The following is a 27,265-nucleotide window of genomic DNA, read 5'->3' as shown; positions in this document are numbered from 1 at the left end:
CAGTTCACTATTAGTAAAGAAAACCAGAAAAAATGTTATATCTTCTTAAAGATTCAAAACCTAGGAAACAAATACAGAGAATGAATAACTGATTTTTTTTTTTCTTTTCAAGTCTCATAATATTTAAGTAAAGTTGTTTTTTGGAACTCAAGTTTTAATACTCTAAATGGGCAATACTGATATAAACATCTTGCATTAGTTTGTTTGAAAGTGAGCCATTTTCTGACTAACTGAGGATCTGTTTGTCTCTCCATGTGTTTCTTCTGTACATCATCAGAGAATCCTTGGATTCAGTCCATCATATCTTTAGGTCTGATCTTATTCCCACTGAAATCCAAAGGAGTTCTGCCACTGACTCCCAGTTAAAAATGGATCAAGCCCAATTTTACCGTATAGTATGAATAAGAATAGTTTGCCTATTAATACTAAATTTCTTAGTCGTGTATCTTTCTGGTTTTAAGGTGTACGAGATGCCACTGTAAAGAAAGCAATGTCTCTGCCATTAGCCATGAGACAGAAAAGAGTTGTCAGTTTACAAAATTTCCTGTCTTCCTCTCTTCTTCTCCTTTTTTTTTTTTTTTCCTTCTGAAAATAAGAGCAGAAGGTCTTGTTTCACACTGACAGGCTGGGAGGCACATGTTCAGCGAACTTCTGCACAGGAAGTAAATGTCCAGGTCATATTTATCCCTTTTCATGTGGTTCTTTTAATCCCCCAGATTGGGTTTCAGAAGAGTTTTACAGTTTCAGTTTTACAAAGCAAACCTTCCTTTAATGTTGGCATTTTAAAGAAAAAGCTTCAGTCAAAACATGTGTGTTTTACATCAGCCAGATGTGACGTTTGGGGGAGCAGGCCACAATGTGGCAGCCAGCTCCGCTGCGAGAGCTGGCTGGGTTGGTGTTGGACATCAAATGGGAGCTACTGGTCCCAGGTTGGGGATCAGCCTCCTGGCTCTGTCACCAGTGCAAAAAATTATAAAACTAACAATAAATAAATAAATAAAGTCCCTGAGCAAATTAAATAACAGAGCACAGCGAGCATTGCTATGACTTGCATCCAAGTAGACCTGTACACTCAAAAATATGTTCTTGCCTAAAAAAGGTTAATTTAAAGCGAATTAAGAGATGTTAAAGGCAGCAGATGCACACCAACATGTCCAAACACTGCACCAGCAGTCAGTGGCTACTCCAAAAATAAAACCCATCTCTGTATAACTTCCATTGAACATCACTGTCCCTGTAATTTGCTGTTTCTAGGACCTCATTTTTGTCATTTTAATTGAAAAATAAATAGACAAACAATGTGATGCACTCAGAAGTCTGTTACCTTTCTCCAAGGCCCCCCAGACAGCCGTGCCAGGTGGGGCAGGTCGTTTTCAGCTGTCCTCTCCAAATTGGGGTCAGCTGTGACAGGGTGGGGGCTTTTCTTCTACTTTCAAAAGCACTTCCTGGTAGCATTACCTCAGTATGGCTGGAGTTTGTAGCAAAGAGGTGGTTTCTAGCAGTTAGTGTTGTGCCTGCTGGGTTGGGGTTACCTCAGGGCCTGCTTCTGTGAGGCTGAGGTGCAGGTGCCTGTTTGAGGCAGACACTGTTTCCCTCCATTTTTGTTAGTCCAGCGGGTAGCTGCCAGTGCCACGGCACAAATAAGTGTCAGTCTCCTGCCATGGGTGCCTTGGCTCATTGTCCATGTAGTAGTACCTGCTCTTATGATCTACGTGGTGACATGCTAGTATGTGACTTACCTCAGTAAGTTGGGAATGGGGCACCCTCTTCCTCCCTGGACGCCATTTTGTGACCATCAGAGCCCTCTGAGCGGCTCCTCAGGGATTGTTGCTGCCCTGGGTTGGGGCAGTTAAGGAAGAGCTGAGGCAGAACTGAGAATTCCTAGGCCTGAAAATTCATCTTAACAGCGTGTGTGGCCTCCAGACTCCTCAAACAACAGGTGTCTTGCCCTTCTTGTGCTGCCTCTTCATGGGTCTCCTCTTCAGCTTTCCTTTGGAGGAAGGTTCCTTAAGGAGCATGTTCTGAAGGCAGCCTGTGGAAAGCTCACCACAGCTTTACTTTGGGACAACATGAGGAAAGACTTCTTCCAGAAACACTGCTGCTGGTGTTACACCACACCTGGTGACATCTGGGACAAACTTGAGGAGGTTTGGCTGCTGTGAAGGACCTGACTGTGTGGCATAGGCAGCCATTGTGGTGTCCTGGGGAAGAAGATCTGTGCAGCTCCCGCACCAGCAACGGGTGAGTACTTGCTCTATTTCCAAAAAATAGAGCGTCTCCACTTAAGCGCCTTTTCTTGATCAGTAAGCTGCAGGTCTGGCTTTTGAATCCTCTGAAATAACAGCTCTGGTCTCTTGACTTGACACCATTAATTTTTTCCTTTAAGTTTTGTGTCAATCCAAGGTCACTGGCCTCTAGGCCTGGGCTCTCCATTGATCTCCTTGAGTGATATAAATAGGTTTTCAACAGAGTTGCCTGCCTTCCTGGCTGTAGCTAGGTATAGATTTTGTCTTTACCGTGGCTAAATGGTATGGTCAGATGGCTTGCAGTAAATTTGGTAGGGGGTTAATTTGATGTCCTGGAGTCTGTGTGACTGGATGGGGTTGGGCCGGAGTATGTTTTTTTTTCTCTGGAGTGAATCTGAAGTAGGTATATATTATAAGCTATCATGTACAATATATCTCTTTATAATATGCTTGAGAAGAGTCTATAAGACTGGCTTATCCCTTTACGAGGAGCTGAGTTGAGCAGGATGGTGTTTGGGCATTGGGATTACCTGGATGGTGCACTGGGCTGGAACAACTGTTTGTCTCTTTCTGGAAGCAGGTGAAATGCCATAAAGACAAGGAAACACAGGTAAACTATATGCCTTGACTGGATTAGTATAAGCTTTTTGGACTGACCACGACAAGGGTGAAGTGTCTTTTAGAGGCTTTAGCAGGCACTTTATTTGGTGGAAACATATTTTGCTCTCAGAGTTGGTTGGATTTGTGTAAGCATGCTGCTATTTTTTTACCCAACCCATGTGCCCCCATTTCTCTTTGGCTGGTAAATGTCTTGGTAGCTAACACAAAGAAATAAATATAAACATATGTGGCTGTGTTTTTTCTTTTGAAGTGCGTGAATATCAAGAACCTGATTGTTATTTATCCTTGGCTGTTCCTCTTATCCACGCTTCAGGTTTTTCCACCTTGTTAATTGACACTGTTGCTGTCAGGTTATGCCTAACATTTTTCAAGGCCCTCTGACAGAAGTTAAACTTGAGCTGATACAAGCAGCAGGGCTTTGTGATGCTCTCTTTTGGAAGTGCCAATTACAAGCAGTTTCCTCTGATATTGCTTGTATGTATAGCTCTTTACCATCTCTGTAAATTGGTTCTGAAAATAAGGAACATCAGGCTAAACTTTTTTCCTGACATCATCCTGTTAAAGCTAGAGCATTTGCTGTGGATAACTGGATTAACATCTGACCAAATTATTGGCTGAAAACTACTCTATCAGGTGAAAGAAACAAAACCAAAAATGTTGTGATATAAAATAGTCTAACACAACAAACATTGACTCCCCTTTCAGCCCACTTGCTTGTTACACAGTAGGAAGACAGCCACAGTGTGACTGACCAATGTAGGAATAAGGGAAGGTGGTTTTCCTCCTAATCATATGAGTTTTGTGATCTGAAGGCAGGCAGGGGAAATCTAATGGGTGTGGCAGGAATTTAGGAAATAAAGGATTAGTCCTGACTTTGCCACGTATTCTCTATGTGACTGGGTCCATTTCATGCAATTTGCCACTTGCCTCACTTTCCTGTGCAACAATCCTACATTGCAGAGAGGTAATAGAAAAAAGAAAAATCCATCAGTAGCTGTGAGGCACTCGGCTGCTGTGGTTAGATAAGTACCACAGTGAAGGAAACTCCTCTAAGTATCTATTAAGGACAGCACTTCACAGGGCTATTGCCCCTTCTATCCAAGGTGCATGAAGTATTCCATCAATGCTACTCATACTCCTTCAATACCCCTGAGAAGCAACGCATTATAAATCCCATTTTACAGATGGGCGAACTGACTTTTCCCCAAGTCCCAGAGTGGTTCAGTGACAGAGCTGGGAATTGAACCATTAGACATTTTCCTCTTCATGACAGCTCTGTACAATCCCAGGACTCATTTATTTTCCCTATTAAAAAAGAAGTAAACAAGTATTTTCTTTCTGAGACCCGCTGAGGATGGGGGATTGGGGAAAAAAATGGAAGTAAAATTAAAAATAAAATGACATAAGTCCCCACTGGCCCTGAGTTGTCCAGTCTCCTTTACATTCACACTTCTCTTTGTTATGTTTCCTTGAAGTTGAACCTCCCTAGAGAAGGGAACCTCAGAGTTTCTGGTGCTAGGGAAGAAATGCTTCAAGAAAAAGAAAAATAATCGCAGCTGCAATGTTAAAAATAAGAAGCTAATCAAAGGCAGCCCATGTGGGCGCCACTTTCATCTCTCATCTTCAAAGAGGTGCAAACAAACATTGTCGGCGTGCCAAGCAGCAGCCTCAGCGGCTGATGATCCCATTACTCCTCCAGCGTCCACACTCCCCTTCCATGCTGCTGAGCCTGTAGGCATGGGACTCTAGGATCACTGCCAAGGTGGGAACCTCTAGTCACCAGAGGGGAAGCCACATATGGAATTCCTCTGTGGATCCAAATTGTTTCATAACAAACATACTTGCGCCCTATAGATGATTCCTTGTACTACTGCCTTTAGAGCCTTTCTAGTAACAATAATAGCATCTCTCATTCCCTAAGATGCTGAAAAGCCTCTAGATCAGAGGTTTTGTTCTGGTGTTTTTGGGGAGTTTGTTTTCCAAAGATTTGGTTATTTTTAAAAATAATATCCAGGCTCTGATGAAATCCAGATGTACTTAGTGCAGTAGAAGAGTGTGGGTTAGTAGTTAAAGTGATGGCACTTGGGGAATTTGCAGTACTGGTTCTTCTCCCAACACTCTTGAGAACTTGCCTTAGCATCAATGCAGCTACTGTACACAAATGTGCCTCAGTTTATCTGAGTTTACTTGCCTTGACATTAGCCTGGCTGTTCCTGCATGCCCTAATGCAGTCCATGTAATAATGAGCTAACTATCTCTGAACAAGGCAGTTAAAGTACCAAAACCAACATATAGCTGAGGTGCTCTGCCTGGGCTAATACAACTTCCTTCATGGCAGAGTCATCTTAAGTGTGGTAATACTGCTACATTGCTCCTACTTCTAGAATAAGAGCATTGAAAGAAAACTTGAGTCTCTGTATGTGTATTGTATGGTGCAACATAGGGTAATCTGCCTCAGATGTAGAGGCCAAAGGATAATTAAGGGGACTGAACTATTCACCAATACTGAGACTTTCAGTAGATGAGTGAGAGTGAAAAAAACCAATTTGTTCTGTTTACATTGCTCTGCCTTGTTCAGAGCATGAGTAAAACATTGCTCATGGATACTGACCTCCTACAGAGAGAATCCTCTGGGGTGAGGATTTAAGAGACCCATTGAACTCCTGGGCTCTGACACTGCCATTGTGAGAATTCTTATGTTACTTCACCAGCTGCAAAACCCTGATGTTTCCGATAAATGACATTGAAAGCCATAGATTAAAAGATCTAGGTATTATTTCTCATAACTAAACTGCATCTTGACGCTGCCAGAATTTTGGCAGAGAAGATGCCTTTACCACCTTGTACCTGTCTGGGACTTTCCTGTTCTGTTAACCTCATGAGCAGCATTACAGTAGCAGCAAGAACAGTTCACCGGTGCGGTCATCCACCCACAGAAGCTCTGTGGGACCTGCCCTGTGTTCACAAGGAAAGACTGGGAGATGGAGGGGAGGGAGTAGAATTGGATCCAGTTCACCATAATGAAGAAAGCCTGTCCCAGCCAGGGAAGGATTCAATTAGGAGGCCGGAGGAATATGGATGATACAGGGAGGGCACCAGGACATCTGGGGCTGCCACTGCTAGCAGGAATAAAGGTGCTTTGCATAAGAACAGAATGCAATCATAAGGGAAGAGAAATCTGCTCCCAAGTAGCACTGATTCCCCCTCCCCTCTACAGTGCACAACAAGGTACAGATTAGACCATTACACCCAGGGGAAGCCACAGAGTCGCACTCTCTTTTTCATGGACAGTAGCAGGAAATCGGTGGATTGGAACCAAATGAGAAGCCTGACTCAAAACAGATGTGACCCCAGGGAGATCAGAAATGCAGAGATGTTTTTGCTTTGACATATCCGCCAGTGTTGAGGGTGGGGGAAGGCAGAGGGTGGCAGCAACCAGTTAGATGCTGCTGGATTATATCATGCTGGTAATAGGCTGGCTGGGTTTCAACAAAAAAAAGTATAGGAGACCATTCTAGTGCTACATAGTCAAAACCATGAGTGTATCCCAAATTTTAGCTGGCTCATCACCTGCTTCAGCAGCAAGACTTTCATCTGGGACCTTCATGGCCACACTCTTTGAGTTAACCACATCCGTAGGCTACAGACTCTTGTGATCAAGCATTGCTTACCAAAGGTACCCTCTAATTCCATTCAGCCTTCTTAAAATAATTTGAGTGTGTTTGTATGGGGAAACAGGGATGTTTAAGCATAAAACTGTGGTGACGCGTGCTGTGAAGTCCATTTTAAGTACCAACACCACCACTCCGTGTGGCTGGATTTTAGCTTAGGTCTTCTGTGTCTAATTCTGACCCTCTGCTTAATGGTAATTCATTTCCAAACATCAGGAGACAGTGATGAGAGCAGAATTGAACTGGGTGGACATTTTGTTTAAAGACCCAGCTGTGGAGTCCTATGATTAGGTGAGATTTTTTTTTTCTTACTTGCATGAGTCAAAGGCAAGTTCTGACATCAATAGTCTCCAAAAGAAATCTTGAAACTCTATCACTGTAAAGGCTCTGAAGTCAAGTCAGTACAAAGTAATCCAATGTATTCATTCATTTTCAGATCTCATGATTATAAAAGCCTGATGCGTGAGTTTTTTGCTTATTTGATTCTGGTAATAATGAAATGAAATGACGGGAAATCAGTTTCTCCCCTGGCGCTCTCACTCTGTCTCTTCCTTCATCCTCTCTGTCTAAACAAGGAGTACAGAATTAACTTCAGTTAGCATTAAATTCTTTCAGAGGCTTTTAATACAGTGATCAGTGTGTCCTTTATTTTGTGCCAGGCCACAGGACATTTGTAACAGAAAGGCAAAATCCTTTTTCCAGCTGTTTGCTTCCCTGCTGCTGCCTTAGATGGAACAGTTGGTTGGTGAATTACCCTGGATGAGGAAGAGCCTGCAGGAGATCAGTGTGTTTCACAAGAAACCACTAAGTCATGGAGGCCTCCTCTTGGTCCTGTACCAGCACAGACTATTGCTCCCTAGGGGACCGCCTACCCTTATGCAAATAATATTGTCAGATTTCATCTGTTAATTATGAATATTTCTGCAGGTGAAGCTGTCGCTCTTCTGCTATTCTTAGGGAGCCTGCACCTAGTCAGTGTCCTCTGAAATCGATCACTTTTTCTGTTGACTTTTGTAGACTTTGGGACAGGAGGTTTCTGCTTAGCCTGGCAAATAAATCTGTCATGTTAATCTGCCCCACAAGCTGGAGGGGCTGATAAATCAAGAAGGGCTTATCAGTAAGAGCAGGAAGAAGCCAAATCCTTTCCTGCTTTGTGCCACCTAAACGTCGGGCATCTGAGGGACAAATGCTCCACTGTTTTAACTGGGTAGTTTTGCCACTCTCTTAGCATGGGTGTAAATGTGAAAATTGGCAGGGAGGGAATTGGGCAGACTGGAACTCAGTGAACTGTGAAGAAGCCTGTGTTCGCCTGCAGAATGTCTCTGGCATCAAAATAAGCCCAGGCATCATCCAGGAGGAGTCTGAGATGTGGTGAATATGGACCTAATGATACAACAGGAGCATGTTGCTGGAGACCCTGTCAGCACTCCCATGCTTTACAACTATATCTGACCCCTCCCGGGGATGGAGGGTGAGTTCTGGTTTACATTAGCCCAGATGAGATGCAGTGTTGACAGGACTCAGCAAGGTTTGCAGTGGAGTTTTGTTAGCTGGCCACCCCAAGCAGTAACAGAGCCATGATGGGAGAGTGTTGCCAACTGGGTACCTTATAAAGCAGGCTGAGGGTGCAGCTTCTCTAATGATGGAGCAGAACCTACTCCTCCTCCCCCTTTCCCAGACACTTCAATGACTGTAGCCCACAAAACCAAAATAGCTGTCAAAAACAAGCTGGATTTCATTTTGCTGGTGGTGGTGTCTGCATGGTGTTTCATTCCCCAGCATGAACGGCAGAAAGTCCCCAGTTTGTTGTCTCAGTCACAAAAGGAATGAGTTTATAGGCATTAAGTCACAGAGATTTCTATTTATAACAGAGAATACTGTCTCAGTGCATCAGTCAGACTGTAGGAAGCGCTGCAGACTTCTAAGGACTGTTTGTTTGCTGGAAGGTGCAGTGGGACAGGAGAGGGTGGTCTCTGAAAACATGTTTTCCACATTCTTAGCTCACCTTTGCAGAATCCTTGATAAGGACTACCCCTGAAGGTAGGCAAGTTTCTCTGTATCTATTTGACTCTTTGTTAAGTCACAGGTGAAAAAAATCTCAACATGGGGATGTGGTCTTACTCTTTATGTTCCTAATTCACAGAATCACAGAAACTTCAGAGTTGGAAGGGACCTCTAGAGATCATCTAGTCCAACTCCCCTGCTAAAGCAGGATTGCCTAGAGCACATTACTCAGGACTGCATCCAGGCGAGTCTTGAAAATCTCCAGAGAAGGGGACTCCACAACCTCCCTGGGCATTCCCCAGCAGAGTTTGAGCTACACTGGAATTAAGGGATGTTTCTGAAATTGGAGTCTTTCAGGCCTGAGGAGGAACAGGGTCTAAAGTTGAGGGAAGACTAAATAATCCACAAAAGTGCAGTAAAGAGAGAAAGCATTTTACTTTCCTGAAGAAAATGAAAACTGGCTCCTCAGTGAGGAACTTTCCAACCAGTTTGCATAACCCTTGCTTGGAAACTAAACAGAATTGACCAACTTGTGATTTATGACAACTTCCTTTGGCATGTGCTCTGGTCTGTTTGCACCATTGCCATGGCAGCAAAGGAACTATTTATTCGTCCAGCTACTCGCCATATCCTGGCCTTCCATTGGAGACGAAGGCAGGCCTGATTCAAAATGGCAAGGAAAGCTACTTAGCACTCAGGTAATTGGAGATCAAATGTCATTTTTTCCTATTCTTCTGTCTCTTGCACATTATCATTTCAGACTGAGAAGGAAAAGCAATGCAGAATCACTCTTTATATTTAGAAAGCTGTGTTTATCTGAGGGTCTTAAGGGCTTCATAAAGCACAGTCTCACACCATTGTTTATCCATGGTAGTGTGCAAAAGTATAAAGTCATGGACTTGCTATGAAGAATTTGCAGTCTAAAAAAACAAATTTTAACATCGATCAATACGAGGTGTCAGTCATCACAGCTAATTAAAAGTCCACATGCTAGAGTATGGGTTTCTTACTAAATTGGCATGGTAGCCTACCATGCCTGTTTGGACAAGGACCATGGCAATGGTTAATTGGACCCTCCATGTTCAACCTGTTTTTGAGATGTTCCTAACAGCTTTCCTGATGCTCCATGTCTCTCTTATAGTAGTAAGGGAAGATTAAGCAAGCACTGCTTTTTCATGCCCCTATTCCACCGTCATAGTTGTGTGCCAGAACATTTGTGGGACTATTGGGTAGGCCAATTTGGTTATCTAAGCTAAAGTAAACCCATTTTGGGGAAAAGGGTTATTTCTGATGATTCTATTGATGTGGTTTAATGTGTTGTCTCGTAAGCAGTGTTTTGGCAAAATTGAGGCAGCAGTAGAAGCCACTTGATGAGCTATGTGAACATTGTGTTGTGGCCACAGTATATTCAGTGAAACTGCCTTCTTGATGTCATTAAGCTGTAGATGGTGAGGAGTGTATCTAAAGTAGCCCATAATAACTCGAATAAGTCAGTGAGCAGAATGAGCAACTGGACAGTGGGATGGGAGTCCTGTAAAAGAACCAAATGGACCAAGACCAGGTTTTCAAGAACAGGCAAGTAAATTAATGTATCCTGCATATCAGTTGTATTTATCTGTGTGATTATCTAATTAGTGTATAAATCCATGTTCTTGATGTGTTCCAGCCAGTAGGTAAGGGTTAGAGACTCTGTGTCTAGTGTTGTGTTGCCATGGTGGATTATGAAATAGTTATCTCAACAGATATATACAGTAAGGTCCTACTGTTTCTTAGAGGCTGGACAGATGCCTCCTAAGAGCTTTTGCTGAAAGTGCAAGCCCCCTTTTTGTCAAATGTAAGCTATGCATTTAGTATAAAGCAATACGTGGATGTTTAGTAAAAGGTCAGTGTACAACTGCTTTGAGATGAGATCTCAGCAGGTCTGGTAAAAAAAAAAAAAGCTTCCCCTTCCAAGTCTGTGTTGTCTTGTTTTGCTGCTACATTTATAAATATATTAAGTTTCAATAGCGATGTTGGTAGCACTTAACTCAGGACTAACATATTCCTGGCTAGGCAACATCAACGTATATTTGTTTAGGATATATATCTTGATCTTCTGTAGACTCCTTCCAACCTTTCCCTTTCTCTCTTGTCCCCTCTCCCTGCAACAAGTACCCTTAATAGTGCCCTTAACAGGACTGTGGGTCATGTTTTCTGGATCCATAATCCTATCCTGCTCATTGTTTGCTTGGACTGCATAGATCTTTTTTAATCTCTTCACATAAAGCTGTGGTGAAAGTTTCTGGGTTTCTCTGGTCCGTGTGGTCTGAGCATGATGGATTTTCTGTTTATACACAGCCAGCCACTGTTAAATGAGCAGCACAAACTCAAGAGAGTGAAAAAAGGTATGAGGAGTCGGAACTGATTTTAAGGGACTAGATGGAGTGAGCTGCAAAGCCGGGGAGTGTTCATTCTCCAAAACAAGAGGTCTTTTCCTTTTCTGTAATGTGGGATTGAAGAAAGAGAGGGTGTATTAAACACTAAGACTGAAATTCAAGACCAGCTCTTGAATCTCTGTATCCAAGCACACAGTGGCTAATATGTGATAAAAGCAGGGTTTGCATATGTCCAGGAGCTTTGGGTTTATTTGAGGCATTATCTGTTTTTAAAAACCTCAGTCTTCTGAAATAATAGTTTTTATTCAATGGCTCTCACGTCATCCTTTGGGGTCAAAGCCTTGCTTGGCTGTAACAAATTTATTTATGATCACACCTTTTATTATGGTTCTTGACTATTGGCATAAAGCCTTCAGGATCAAAATGAAGCAAGCCTTCCTTAACATTTGTGGTCCAAGTTCTCACACAAGCTAGAAACTGCTGTTCAAACAGTGACGATGAGATACCGCGTTTTCCCTTATATAATGTATTAACATCATGAATAGATTGCTAGGAGCAATAACTTGAGAGCAAATGGCTCTGTGGCTCCCAGCAGTAATTGCAGGCATGGATTTTAGAGTGTAATGGGTTAACTCAGGGATTCCCAACTGTTTTTGACAGGCAGCCAGTGTGCTGGGATAATGGTGTCAAAAAGCAAGCTGAGTTGGGATGCTCCTTGAAGTAGGCAGACCAGGCATCCTTGGGGAAGAATTGATGATGGGGTCAGATAATTCACTCTTCATGTTCATTCTTCTCTTTGGAGCCAAGGAACAAGTCTGTTAAAATCTTTGCCCAATATTTCGGGGCCAGCAGTTATAATTACACTTATTCTAATATATATCCATACACTTGGTGACTCACTGATGCAAATCTGTTTGACTACTTCCAGAGGGGTTTGCAGCAGAGGGTGGCAGAGGAGGAGACAATCTAATCTCTGGGTTTGAGCCCAAGGGTGAGATTTCTGCTCCTTTACATATCCTTGCAACTGTGATGGACTTCAGTGGGGAGCCTGGATTTTGCTTTTGGTTTAGCTGTGGCTCTTCAGTGAAATCTGACCAAAGTTCTTCACTGAGACAATGTAATTGGGACATTAAGTGAATTCCAGTCAGTTCGGGAAACACATCCTTTCAGTTCCTGAAAACATGCTATTATTAATTAACGAGCGCAAATACTAAGGGGGCCGCACGCCTTTCGTTCGTTGGTCTCAGACTTGTGTCTCTCCATTCGTCTCTTCTTGCTAAATTTTTCAGTGTTTTTAACATCAGACTGATGTTACGTATAATTACCAACTTTGCACCAAAATTATATTTGACATGGCTTGTGTGGGAAATTAGAGCATTTCAGAGACTACAAATTCACCTGGGAAGATGAGCCAGGCAAGACAAGGCAGCGCAGAGTGGAAGTAATTTGAATATTACATGTGCCCTCCTGAAAATGCCAAAATCATTTAAATTGCTAGAAAGGATATTTTCCCTAATTAGCTGTGTGTGCTGGAGGGTTCATAATAATGCACTGGATGTGGAAGAATGGACTGGCAGAATAGAGGCTGCCTGTGCACCGCAGGGGGCAGTGAAGAACTGGCGGCAGGAAGAGTCCCCCTTTCCTCTCTGAACACATAAAGGTATTTATCATCCCTGCAGCTATTTACAACAATAGCGCTCTCTTTAAATGTGTAGAGAATGTTCCCAGTTACCTGGTCATCTATGGTGTCAGCTATCGAGGGAAACCATGAGTGTGCTAGCTGTGAGGCTGTGCTCCAAACCCAGATCCTTAGCTATTTGCTGTTTCAGGAGGATCTGCCTGCCTTAGCTCTGTTCCACCCTCAGGCATCACTGTGCTGTTCTCTGACACTTCTTCAGCTTCACAGGGTCCCACAAATACAGTCTCCATTCCCCTCACTTTGCCCTTTACTCTCTGGGGCCCTGCTGGTATGTTCTCACTTCCTTCCACAATTACAGTGATAGCCCCAGTTAAGCCAAGCCAAGTCTGTCTTTTTTTTCTTTTTTTTTCCTCTCTAAATTACCCTGATGACTGTAGACATTCTGGGGAGATGTATGCGGGGAGAGCAAGAGGCGGACACACTCTCACGGATCTTCTCTCTTCCTGACATCGATTGTTTAAGCACTAAACCATTCGCTGACTCTTGTGACTCTAAATAATGTGGGGCTTTTTCGAGGTTTTCCTCCCCACAGCTATAGAAACCGCACTGGAGCGCTAGTCTCTCTAATGTGAGGGCTTCCACCTGTGACTGTGGAGTGAGGCTGCTGCTGGTTCCATCTCCTTTTCTGCCATCACCGTTCCTGTGGTTTCTGCTTAGTTACATATTCATTTTTATAATGCAATTATCATCTTGTGGGATAAAGGAGGGGAAGACACCCTAATTAGCTGCTTAAAGCATTTTAAAACTGCATGTGTCCATGTCTTTAAAGGAGGCAGGGCTGCAGAATGGATGCTGTTGCGCTGTGCTGCATGTTTCCAGCGTTGAGCATTGCAGGTAACAGGATTGTACCCATGTTGTCTGATCCACTTCCATGGCAGTGATTTCCTATTTAACTGTCACAAGTCTGGATCCCTGTTGCTTCCTTGCACCACAAGGTATCATTTGCACCCTAGCAATGTGAATGTAAATCACTACCCTGTTGTGCAAGCAAGGAGTTTTTGGCTTGGGAGCTTTTCAGAACTGCTTTATATGGAATGAACAATAACACGAATTTCAAGACAGGGTAGAAATGAGCTTTAAACTCTCTCACAGCCATTTGCCTGTCAGGGATCCTGAAGCACTGTAGTCCAGGTTCAGAGATACAGAGACATCTTATTTCCAATGAAATTGGAATTAGGCGCCTACATTCCTCTGGAGATCTGTCTCCTAACTGCATGGAAAGGTTGCTTTTTAACAGCAAGGAGGAATGTAAATATTGGCCAAGGATGCCAAAGTAACACCTGCTTTTTGGGAAACTGCCCTGGCATCTTTAGTGTCCACAGAGTGGCTAGGCCCTGTTGTTAAGGTTTCAGCATGGTCCTTGGCTTGCTTCCCTTAGAAAGATGAAGAGCTGAGTTGATTTGAGAACATTAATCCTGGAGAGTTCATTGATTCCTTTTCTTGCTTTCTGAGGAATGCAGGCAGGAGTGATGCTTGGAGTCTTACAAAGCACACATGTCCCAATTTGTCAACATCACAAGCAGGTAGCCTTTTCCAGGTGATAATTTTCTTGGAGGTTCAGTACTAGGGCTCGGTGTCATTGCAGTTCCATGTGCCTGGTGGTGATGGCTATGTTCAGGAACGATGAAAGATGATGTGCCTGGACAGGAAGGGAGGTGGCTCCAGGAAAACTTGAAAAACGAGAAGCTTTGTTTTGTTTTAAATGCTGATTGTTTTGTGTAACTTGGGCAACTGTTTATTATTCTTGCTGTACAGGAGAGGAGGGAAGTGTATGAGTAATGCACCCTGATGAATGGCTTTCCTTTGCTCATAAAGTGATAGTTACACCCTCTGTCAGATCCATTTTCATACAGTCTGTGGCCTTAATATTACCATATGTCATCTTCCATATTCCTTTAATGCAACTTCACTTGCATGTCAGGGTTTCAGGATTCCTTGGAGGGTTCCAGACTTTGGCATGTGCTCTGGAAGCCATCACTGGCCATCCCACTGCTCTCTGAAGGACAGGAGGGAGGGTATGCACCATTGGCACGTACAGCCCCACCTGTAGTACCAAAGCTGCCACTAAGAACAGCAGGTAATGCCCTCCAGGTAGATTCCATTATGCTTCCCTATGTAATGCAGCATCTCCTCTAGCTTGTTTGCTGTACAAAGATAATCTTGAGATGGCAAGCATTTACTTCAGCCTCCTTGTGCTAGCAGAGCTGCCCTGACTACCCAAGCAGATTCTCCAAGTTTTCTTCAAGCGCCTCTCCTCCAGCATATTTCCGTAGTGTCTTTTCTTGGCACTAGATGGTGCCAAGAACCCTCGTGCAGTTGCAATGAGTATGAGGCCTTTACTTGCTTTGTACCTCAATGAGAAGATGCCTCTGGCTTGGTATGCAGGCTTTTCAGGAACTGTTTCCCCCAGGGGCTGTTTCCCAGATCTGCCTCTCAATCAAGGAAGAGATTTATGAAGTGGAAACATGTCACAGAGCTGGCATGAGGGGAGGGAGGGGAAGATTGTCTTCTGGGCCGTAGGTTGTGGGCAGAATTTTCACAAGCTGTGCAATTCATAATTTTTTCTATGGGATTTCCTTTTTTTCTTTCTGGTTTGCTTTAAACAGTATAATTTTCACTGAGAGGAAGGAGACTGCAAGGGCTACCCAAACAGGTGCACAGTGAGCTCTCTCTGTACAGATCTCTTATGCCCTTCAGGCCTGACCTGAAGCAGCTTCTCATAAAGCAGTCCTGTCCAGCAACGTGGCTGCTTACCTAGTTCCATCAGTGTATCTTTGCTCTGATTTACCACCCACAGCTCTCTCCCAAGCAGAGGATTCTAGCATGCATGTAACTATTTTAATTTTAGGAACTAGTATCCTCTAAGACTACATGAAATCAGCAAATCCTGTATACCTGTGCTTGTATAAGAGATAAATACGCTGCTGAGTCCCACTAATGCTGATAATCTCCAGAGTCCTCCTTTTAAGAGAGAGATCCTGATTTATTTTGGTGAAGCTGTTAAGCATTGTAGCTAATCTCAGGTGCTGAGAAGTGAAGCAAGTAACATAGCTGGGGATGAAACCCACCTTTAGAAGTTAACTCTTCTCCAGTTCTCAAGAGCAAGTTCTCCAAAAGTATATAACTCCTTAATTCATCAATTTCTGATGCATATCACTTCCATAAGGGACTTCTAAACTCTGGTTCTCAATAATTCCTGGCTCCTGGAGCAGACCTTCGTTTTCTAGATCACTTGAAATGAGGAAATAGAGCAAGTTTGATTTCTCTTTCTTTTTTTTTCCACACCCCTGTGTTTGCTCTGTGGTAGATATGATTTGCCCCACCTACTTCTGCAGAGTAAATGGGAAAAGCTCTGGCAGATCTATAGAACGTGGTTTACTGTGACAGGCACTTTAAAAACCAGATCATTGCATTCCTATTTCTTATTTTCTCTAATCTTGTTCTATTCCTGAACTTGCTTGTCTTTTATTTTCTGCCTGCCTCACTTCTTACCTGCCTCCTCCCAGCCCTCTGGCCAATCTGGCTCCCCAGTCCTCTTTCCCTGTCCTTCAAATGACTATTCATTCAGGCCACCAGGAGTCACATCCTCTTGACATCATCCCATCAACAAACTGTGGCTATGCCATGTTATGGTGCATATGTTGTGACAAAAGCAGTAAATCAGACAGGAAATACGGGGATCAAGTACCACCTGAAGCCTTCAGACAATCACAGGGAATGAGGGGGGAAAAGAGATGGGGTTTTTTGTTGTGGGTTTTTTCTTTTAGAGGAGGATACAGCTATGCTGGGGGGTGTTAGATGCAGCTGTCAGTTGAAATATTTAAAGGGGTTATTTTTTGTATTTAAAATCCCCTTCATTTTTCCAAGCATTTACCTTGCAATGCTGCTTCTTTGCATCTGACCTGCACTTTCCCCTGTTACATGGTGTTCTTTGCATTTAGTGACTGCTCTCAGAAACCAGTGTGGCTCTAGAAACTTCCTAAGAGAAAAGGAGTCCCCAGTATGCAGGGAAAGGAATTTGACAAGTGGAGTCTGTGGAAGGGAGGGTCCTTGCTGCAGCAGGACCCCTCCTTCCCCCCAGTGGTCCCATCAGGCAAGACAGATGGCATGTGCATTGCTTACTTCTGTGCGAACAGTTATAAAGCTTACTTATTTATATTATGGCAGTGACAAAAGATGCTGGATTTAGATTCCGAGGTTCAGGTGTGCTGTGCAGAGACTAAGAGAGCTCACTAAAAAAGCAGAAGTCAACAGAGATAATGCAAGCACAACAGAAAAGTAATGGTTGAAAAGAGCTGGCTGGAAAACATAAGTGACTCCTTATTTCTGCATCTTTCTTCTCTCTCTCTCCCTACCCTTTCACTTTTTCTAAAATGTGCACAAATGTACAAACCCCATTTTCTTTACCAGTCATTCAAAAGCATGGAGTTTATTTTCTTAAATATCTCATATTTAGAGTTGGAATAAATTCCCACCCAACCTAAAAATTGACCCCATGATTTCTCTGGACAAGCTTCCACAGTCACCTTGTAATGAGAACAGTGGTAAACTGCTGAGAAGTCCTTTGTGGAACCCTCTTCCATCAGCTGCTCTAATACCTTTTTGATTATCTCAGTGGACACAGATATAAATGCTGCGCCTTGGATCCCTCACTTGCAAGCTATCTCCATATTTTTTTTGCATTTTCTTTTTAAAATAAAAATGACTGCTGATGTTTATGCCCCTGTAATACATTATGTATTATTTTGTTTTAAGCACTGCCTTTTGCATCCTGACAGTAACAATAAAATGTGAGTATGGGATTCCTAATACAGACAGACTAATGTTTCCACTGCTAGCCTTCCCTATCTCTTCTTTTTTTCTTTCTGCTCTCTAAGCACTTTTCTAAAGGCTCCTTTTATATTCCTAATAAAATTAGAGCAAAATACATCGATTTACTGGAAAAGAGGGTTTGTTTTTTTTTTTTCCTTGGTGATAGCACTTTCTTCACCCCCCCCTCCAAAAAAAAAAAAAAAAAAAAGCTGGTGAATATTCCACATCAAAGACCTCCAGTTTCTTCTTTGGGTTTCCTTATCAGTCCCCCAATGAACAATTCTTTTTTTTTTTTTTTTTCCTTGGCTCTGCTTGTTGCCCCCACTACAGACCATTTTGTCTATGCTGATCTTCTGAGGTAATTATCTTTCATTAATGCATTTTAGTCATATCTCCAAATACCAGTAAATGGCTGGTCTGCACATATTGGGAACTGATCTGGATGGGACCTTTTTACTCCTTTTCCATCTATAGATTGTACAATCCATATCCTGATATCTGGCTTCCACTTTAGTGTAATGCATCCCCCCTTGCCCTGCTCCTTCTGTTGCCTCTTAAACCAAGTTGAGCCAGCTATAAATTATCAGATCAAACTTGGTGGTGGTATTACACTGATGTAGATAATCTTACCTGATAAATTAGTCCTGTTGTGGTCATACTGCTCAATCTCATGGTTGTAAGTTGTGCATTGGGTTCTTTATTTCTTACTGAGATTTGGGTTGATCCCATTATTTTTTTTTGAGTGCTCTCACAGCAGCCTGCATGTAGTTTCAATAAGGGGAGGGAACGATCAAAGCCCATTGAGTTTGTTCATACTCTGCACCACTGGAGAGCTTTCAGAACCCGTCACTGTGCTTTGGGGATTTTAAATTTCCGAGATATTCACTTAGTTATGGAATAGGCTAAAATCTGTCATGCTGATTTAATGAGAGAGTAGGGGAGGGAGGAGACACAGACACACAAAAAAAAGCAATTTTCCTTGTAACAGTTGTGTTAAAATATTGATACAGATGCATAGTGGAAAAACTTAACGAGTTGTTAGTCTTAGAAATAATGCCAGCATTAAACATCTCTTGTGTGCAGAGTTTCCAAGATGGTGTTCAGGATTTCTGGGAAAGAGATCTCATGAGAAATGTGCAATTGCTGTACCTGGGTCAGACCAGTGGCACTTCTCTGGTGTCGTTTTCTAAGGCATCTAAACAGTCCTGTCCTTAACTGCAGAAGGAAGCACTGATGGAAGCCATAACGTGGTTAAGAACTGACTATTTTTACCAAAAACTTAGACTATGGTTGGGTGCTGAATGTTCCTGAGTGCTCTTCATACTGCACCTCTTACCAATGGTACATCTCGAGTTCAGGACCAAGATCCTGGGGTTAAGGCACTGTGCTGGCACATACACTATCCAGTCTTGATTCCAAACTTTGACGCAAGCTTTACATACCTTGGGCACATCACTTGTTCTGTGCATTACACTTATAAATGCATTTTTCCCCCTTTTTATCCATGTTCTCCTTTAGTTCTGCAGGGTTGCAAACATGATAGAAAGGGAGATGTCTTTCTCATACATTTTTACTGTTTTCAGTACTGTAAATTCCCTGACTTTGATCAAGGCTTCAGCTTCTGATACCCAGGTGCTATTGCTGCTTGTGTTCCTTGTCAAACTGAGAGGTCTCGAACCTTTCAGATGGTAAGCTTTCCTTGGGCCTATGTGGTCCCTTGAATCTTACAGCTTCACTTTGGGTTTAACAAATAGATGATAAAGTGTGGACATGTGGTAAAAGGGACTTCACAAAGTGACCCACAAAGTCTTTTCCAATGCTGTCCCCTAGTCTTGGGCTCTTCCACTAGTTCCTACTCCTGGAAAAGTCATTGATTTAATCCATTCTGCAGAACATAAACCAAGTAAAACTGGGTGTGCTGGGCTCTGTTAATGCAGACCTCTATCCATCAGAGACTCAGCTGAGACCACTAAATCTGAGCATTCCTTTTAAGATGAAAATGAGGAAGGAATTAATTTTAATGAGTGATGTTTTTGCTGCTGCTTGCCCTGTCGTGTGCGGCCTCTGTGTATGCAGTGTGATCTGCCATCGTGTCAGTGCTTCATGATCAAACCCCTTCCAAGAGGGGGTACTTTACATGGGTTTCTGTGTCAATTCCAGTCCCTGAAGAACATTGCCAATCCATTAAGAGCCTGGCAGGCTGTACTGGGAAATGCTAGCATGAGCAGACAAGAGAGGGGCAAGCCTGAGAATAAGGAGGAAGGAAAGATTAATCTGAGCAGAAATTCTGCATCCGAAAAGGACTTCCAGGGATGTATTGTCTCTAGCTTGTTCTTTGCAGAGCATTGTTCACCTTGCTGAAGGGCTTACCAAGAAGACTTCCTAGCAGAAGAGATTTCCCTTAGGATTGCAGCACCATTCCTGTACTGTGTGCTTTGCTTGGCATCCCTGACTCTTGCTTGCCAACACCTGGTATTTTAGAGACCTGAGAAAACTATGAGTATGTGGGCTGTGCTCTTTGACAATCTACTTCAAAAGAAGTGCTTGAACCCTCTTAAGTACTAACCCTTTGAATGTCTGACCCTTACTATTACTGAAGGCAGTATGGCTTTGCATTTGATTCAGTAAGTATTGGTTCCCGTTCATGGTTGGAAGTTAAAGACAAAAATGAATGATGCTTCTCTTTGATCAGACTATTTTTCTTTCTGTATCAGTCTCTACAGAGAGCAAAGACTAGGAAATGCCTGCTGCCATGGTATCTATTGCTGCCTCTTGTGGGCTTCTGACAATGGACTGCACTTAGAGCTACCAAAATTGTTTTGTCTTATTTTAAGTGGTCTGACATTCGTAGGTATATGTCTCCCAAGCAGAAAGGGTAGCCCTGTCCATTGGGAATGATGCCAGGATAAGGAGTGTTTTATACTAAAGAAGGGAAGTGGGTGAGTGTTGTCTCCTGTGGGCTGCATTGTATTATGAACCAAGGCTGGACTCAAAGGAGGATGCACAATATGGCATGTGTAGGGCTCAGTCCAGATTCCTGTCAATAGCAAATAAATCTTCAAAACTCTTCTCACATTTGAAATGAATTGGTGTGGGAGGACGGGCAGTAGCTTTTAATATACATCACTTATCTCTAGGTAGATCTGCACAAACCCCTCCTCTGTGTCCCCTTATGTCAAGGCTTTAGTCTGAATTATTCCTCTTCGCCTTCCCATTACCAAAAAGGTTTCTATCTTCCACAGCTGAAATCTCTGATCACTTAAGCAGGAGGGAGTGATAAGCTCCACTGAAAACCCACCGGGTCTCCACAGGTGGCAATGTTGGTAGAGTAGCAATGTCTGAATTGAAAGGACAAGGAGTCAGTGAAGCAGGGGGATTGCTGCAGTGCTACCATTAAATAAATGATTGTGGGTAAATGAGTGGCACCAAGTGCCAAGCTTTAGTAAGCTCTCTTTCTCTTTCCTGGGGAAGTTCCAACTTGATTACTGAGTGTCCTGCTTGAGATACTAACATCTTAAAAAGGAAGTATGCAAAATATAGGACACTCTTCTCTTTTTTAAGAGGACAAAGGGGGGTGATTTCTAGCCATTTTCCCCATCTTTGCATCATTTTGAGTGAAAACTACTTGGGATACCTGCATTATTACGCATTGCTTGTGAATAGAGATCCTCCACCTGTTTCCATTCTCTTTGCTGGTGTTATATTTATGAAGGGAAGTGGGGCATCCTTTTCTACCAGACCTACTAGCTGATCTGAGCACAACTTACCACCAGCCTCTTTCAATGAGAATACTTCTGACTGGCATTGCCTGCTGGGATCCCAGTGTGACTGACTCAGCACTGCTGAGTAGGACAGGAGTTGTGGGTTCTTGGTACAGACTGATATATTTGGTTCCTTTCCGTCTGGGACCCTGGCTGCACCCTGTGCTTGTGGGCTGTTGTCTCTTTGCCAACTTCCCCTCTGAGCACCAAAATGCCCTCACAAACCGCATGCCCAGAGCACTCCATTCAGGTTTGTCTGTCTTCAAATCCCAGTTCTCCTGGTCCCTGAAGCGGGCTGGGAGAGCAATCAAAGCCACTGCAGTGCAATTTCCGACAGAGAATTTCCTTCCTATTTCTGAGTGAGTGTGTGTGTGTGTATTTACGTGTTTAAAAAAAAAAGAAAAAAACATTTTGGTTTTGTGCACTAAGCACTTTTGAGGGCGATATGGGGCCCTGTAATACGGAGGTTTATAACCTCCTCAGCTAATGCTCTCTGACACTCTGTTTTGATATCATTACTACATTATACTCACAATTTTTGAGTGAAAAAATACAGTACTTAGAAAGTCGAAATTCATAAATAAATTCATGTCAAACCGCACTTAATATTGATTTTGTTAGTGTTCAGATTCAATAATAAGGTACTGCGTGCATGAATATTTAAATATAATCATCATTTCTGCATCTCCTAATGGCCTCTGCTCTTCTACACTCAATTTAAACACAATTTAAAAACTATAATGTATTGAAAAATACTAGGATTTAGCAATAAATCACCATTGGGATACTCCAAGCCTTTTATAGGATGGCTCAATATCTGCTTCTCAAGGGACAGCACAATTAGATTCATGTTTTTAAACTTCTCAATTATCCATATACCATAATTTTATGTGAAAGTTTGTTTCTCTTCCTCCCCCCTCCACCCCTGCTCCCCCTTCTCACCCCCCACCAGATACTCTCCCAGTAGGAAGCGGAGAAATCGCTAAGTGTTCTCTTAGCTGGGTTAGTATAGTAAAAAGGAGTCAAAGGTCACAGTCCTCAAACTGAATTAAATCCAGAGGCTGTCAGGGAAAGCAGAACGCTGACTCACTTAATCACATTATTTGGGGAAAAATCTAGGGGGAGGAAAGAGATAAAATGACTCAAAATGAACTCGCCAAGGAGGAAGCAGAGTTTTTATATTTATTTAAAAAGCAATATTCGTCTTTATCAAATAGACGCAGGATGGTTCGATGAGGATGGAGCTGGCTGGACATTTGCGCAGTCGCAGGCAGGAGAGCTCTGGCAAGCAGTTTTCTCCTTAGCAGGATCAGTGAGGGGAGGACGCGGTGCCCTCAGTTCCTTCAGTGCCAGGCTGGGTTATTTATTGGTAGGGGGTGTTTCTGTAGTGCTGGTCGCTAACCCATCTGCAAACCACACCCTCTGAGGTAGGTCATTATCATTATCCTCATTTTACAGATGGGGAAACTGAGGCACTGGTGGGTGAAGTAAATACGGCAGAGCCACAGTGGCAGAGCTGGGAGCTGGTCCTCGGGTTTCTAATGCTAGAGCCTCTGCCCGAGTTATATGGCCATTTTTTCTCTCCCACCAGCATCCTCGGAGCCTGTGATGGAGAGGGAGATAAAAAGGATCTAGCATTGGAATTGAAAAGAACAGTGCTAACATCTTACGAGAGCAGTAGATCTTGATGGTGTTGGTATGGTATTGACTCTGCTGGTACTGTCTCGCCACTTTTGTTGAACGCGTTGCTATCAGATGTGAAGAAACAGTCAATAGATGAGGAGAGGAGTGGTAGTCTGGTGTCTAATGGAGTGGACATAGACGTGTCACTAGGTGACGCTGGTAGTGTCACACAGAGCGCCCTTGCAATGCTATATAAACTGCCATGTGGGGATGGGAGTTGCAGTTGGCAAGGGATCAAAGCGTGGCATGGCTAATGGCTTACACCCTGGTGGTGAAGGGAGGGCAGAAGTTTGCCAAGATGAGCAGGGGCTGCTAACCTTTATGTTCCTAATCAAGTGTCCAGAACTCCTTTGGGCCACACTATATCTGAATGGGTTTTTGCTTATATTCTATATTTCACCTAAATTCGATAGAACTGTTTTCTAAAGAAGTTTACCATGTTGCATTGGAACTAGCTTTTTAATCTTATTCATCTGGCAAAGCATCGGCTCCAGCTGCATCAGGGTCACAAGCAAAGCTGTAAAGCCCTATGAGCAGATAAAAAAGTAGTAATCAATGGTAGAAAAGTCTAACAAAGATGTCATGTAGCCATTCTGCGTGCCAGACCATTGTGATTTGAAGGTCTGTTTGTTCATTTCTGTGGAAGGGGAAGACAGACGTTCCTTCCCATACTAGGCAGGAACCAGTGTCACCTCTCCTCTAGCAGCTCTAAAGCTCCCTTGTCCAGCTCTTACATTGGTTTGCAGAATATGTTTGTAATCCTGATACCAAATACTGTCCATCTTCTATTTAATGGTGATGAAAGGAAGGGATAGCAGATTTTTCTTTAAAATAGAGAGGGGGAAGGGAAGACTATTCTGACAGTTATGTGGGTATTTCTGGAGTTTTAAGGATTATTGTTTGTTTTTTTTTCTCTAAATGACTGTTTGTGAGCTTCTCCAAAGGGTCAAAGAGTAGAAGCAAAATTTTATCTGAAGGGAACAGTGTGTGTATGGCAAATTCAGTTTATTAGATGGATTTCACCAGATTTTCTGTGGATTCTTTCATCAAATGTATAGAAACAGTGTTCGGAAGCAGCTGGATCTAAGCGTGTGGGAATAGAGTATTGGTACTGTTGGGGGGCCACCAGCAAATGGCGCTTCAGCTTAGTGGAAGCTGTTGGTGAATGTACACCTCAGTGAGTGGCAGATGAGGGCTTGCAGATGGGGGTGGAAATTCCAGAGAGCCCCAGCAGCCCTCTGAGAGCCATGAGAAGAGGCCATCAAGTAGCCAGGGAAAAAACTAGCAGCAAAGAGTACTGAAGCTATTGCTGATTTGCCCGCTTGCAGACCCTACTCAGCCGCATGCGACACAGCAGTAGGAATTTCCTGTCCTGCCCAGCGTGGTTGTGACTTTCCATTTATTTTTTTGGTGTCCAGGAGACACCCCCGATGCTGTTTCCATTGTAAACCCATGGTTCTATTTTCGGGACATCCTCCCGTTACAGTAGGTGGAGGGGGTGAGTTTAGAGCTCAGGTTTTTGTCCATCCAGCTGGGCTGCCATACCGGTATGGCACGCTTACCCTGGCGGAGGCCAGGCCGCTGGACAGCTTGGCTTGTAGGGGACGGAGCCCGGGAGCGGAGCCCCCGCCGCCTGCAGGTGGCGCCCTGGCCCTGCGGCGGGCGGGGGGGGCCGGCCCGGGGGGGCCGGGGGTGCGGAGGAGGCGGCGGGCATCCCCGCAGCGCGGGGGGTCAGCCCGGTACCCGCGGGTACCAGCTGAGCATTGTTTCAAACAAGTGCGCGCGGTGAAAAGCCACTGGTATCTGTGGAGCGTCCCAACAGATGTCACCAACAGATCTGTATTGATTGCCGAGGTTGGTGCCTTGGCGGTGGTGGAGGCAGATGGCACGTTGCTAATAAGCAATGAGTGCTGCTGGCAGAGTAGTGAGGAGTGTTTGGACCAGTGGGATAGCAGAGTGGCATGATGCCATGGGCAGGTGAGGGGCATCTTTGACTATCTTTGTCCTCTCTGCATTCATTCCTTTTTTTTTCCTGGCTGCAAGGAGTCTAAATTTCTTCACCTCCTCCCTGAACCTTTGCTTTCCTTCTAATTTCCTGTGCTAGCTCCAGTCTCTTCCATCTCATTTCTATCTGCTGCTTCTCCCCTTTTTTTTTTTTCTTATTTGGTGCTTGTGCCTTTGCCTGGGATGTTTTTGGCTACCAGTAGCATCCCCTTCATGTTTATATCTCTCTGGATCACATTGGGTAGGAGAGTGAGTGAAGACTAAGGCCATTCCTGCTGGCTTTGATAGAAGAGGGTGGGGATTTTGATAGAAGAGGGTAGGCCTGAGAAAAGAGCTATGGATCACCTTGGATAAACATCTTGGATTCCAAACGTGGTGATAGAGACTCATCACTACTCAGCAGATTGGGTTTTTTGAATGTTATCAGACTGTTGCTTCAGCTGTCAGAACAGGAGACAACATGCAGCACTACCATAGCGAGGACTGTATGAACTGCAATGGTAGTGAGCACGTGCACCCAAGCACATAAACACTTTAGCTCTAAGGAGTACTAGGTGCATTAGTAAGTGCTTATTTGCACTAGGATTCTATTTATGCATCAGGAACACTCCAGAATGGCTACTCATCTCCTAGCTTCCCACAATCAGGTACACATGAATGAATCAAATGTTCGTTATTGTATGTGTGTGTATATATATATTTTTTTTTTACTGTCTGTTGTGTGGCAACTTGGATGCCACAGTAGGCTCTGAAATACCCATTTTTTTGATGACAAGCAGCTGGAGAGTATGGCTAAACCAAGGAGACATTCTGGCATGGTTGCTTTGCTAATGATTTTTTTGTTACTTACATGGACTGGCTGCATTTCCAGGTGCCAGATTACATTGTGCCTAAATTCCTCTTTTGAAGGAAGATCCCTTTCTTGTAAAAAATGACCCAAGCTCAGCACCTCCAGCTTCATTTAGTGATGTCCCATGTCACAAGACACCATCCTCAGCAGTAGCGAACCTGGAGTTACATTCTCTAACCATGTGCTCAGCAGCTGAAGACTACTGTTACAGCCCCCAGTACTACCTGCTGCCATTTTTCTTGTTGATCTGTCTCAATTAAACTTGATGATCTGAAGAAACATGTCCAGAGAAATACAAGTGTGAAGAGAAATACAAAGTGTGAAGGTTGGGTCCAATTCAGTTGTGATCCAATAATTTTGTACTATTTAATGGTAATGAACAGTTGTGAGTTCCCTTTCCTGTGATAAGGGCTTTTGACTTCTACCTAAGATGCAGCTCTCCTTGTTATTGTAGCTTCTGGATTAGGGAAATAGCTTGATTCTTCTTCAGAGCCTGACTATGATAGCCAAAGATCTGGACTGAGGTGCAGCTCCAGGGAATCTGTTTGCAAAGGGGAGAAACCCCTGAGTGTCTGTAGAAGCCAACTCTGCGTTTGCCCTGAGAGCTTCTATTTTCCAAAAAAGGAGAGGGCAAAAAAGCCTTGAACACTGATTCTTTGAAAGCTGTGAAACTTAGAACAGGTGTGAGCACAGGCAGCTGCCAGGGCGCTGTGTGCAGATATTCCTGCTAATGCCTCCTTAGAACTTAATCTCTGAAACCATCTGCTTATGGTGAGCACATGTCCCGGGGGTGGGGGGGCAAGAAGCAAATCCAGCAGCCCTGCAACTTCTTCCACTGTAGCCTGAGTAAGAATTTTGAACAGCAGAATAAGCTCAAGTTGTGCGTCAGGAGACCTTATTCTCAGCTTTTATGAAGCAGGAAAACTCTAGGGTCAGTTCCCCAGCTTCTGGGTGGTTACTGTTGATTCTCAGAGATCAAGATCTGGCTCATGACCACGTGAACAAAAGCAGCACATGAGATGGGTTTTGGACCTGCCATTGACAAAACCCTTTGACCCTACAAATACATGGGATCAATTTTTCTTACTCAGGGTCTCAGTCTGAACGAGATCAGCTAAAACCTTCAGCAGAATGCCTGACTTGCGTTGCTCTGGTTTTCCAGTCTGAAGTCACTGGTAAGTTGAGCAAGTCCTTTAGGTTGTCACCTTTAGTGCAGCTATTCTGATAATCTCCAATAGTTATTTCCTGAGTAAATCACTTCTCATCCTCATGCCTTTTTTTCTCCTCCTGTTTCTTTGCTTTTTGATTTCAGGGTCTCCGTTTGTTATTCAGCACAATGTATCTGAGGATCATAGATGTTACTGTGCTAATAGGGGAATCAAACCCACCCACTGCTGCCTGCTGTGCTGCTTGTTTTTTACCTATGGACACTTGTTTGCAGAGGCAAAATTGCTCTCAGCCACGGACCTATTAATGAAAAGCTAGTTTATCAACTGCGGCAAAAGAAGAAAGCGGTATTAGCCACTGTTGCCCTGTGAC

The 27,265-nt window shown here is 43.5% G+C and overlaps 1 protein-coding gene across 1 annotated transcript in view; it reads left to right on the top strand.

Moving 5' to 3' along the window:
• The first annotated feature begins 1,357 nt into the window (after nucleotides 1–1,357).
• CASZ1 (castor zinc finger 1) overlaps nucleotides 1,358–27,265 on the top strand; it is a 292,054-nt gene continuing 266,146 nt past the window's right edge. The window contains exon 1 of the mRNA XM_074560818.1: nucleotides 1,358–2,241. The gene's annotated coding sequence lies outside the window, so the exon portion shown is untranslated. The remainder of the gene's footprint in view (nucleotides 2,242–27,265) is intronic.

Source organism: Larus michahellis, chromosome 16 (assembly GCF_964199755.1).
Source record: "Larus michahellis chromosome 16, bLarMic1.1, whole genome shotgun sequence".
NCBI classification, from domain to species: domain Eukaryota; kingdom Metazoa; phylum Chordata; class Aves; order Charadriiformes; family Laridae; genus Larus; species Larus michahellis.
The sequence above is the reverse complement of the archived record's forward strand: the minus strand, read 5'-3'. Positions and strand labels throughout refer to the sequence as shown.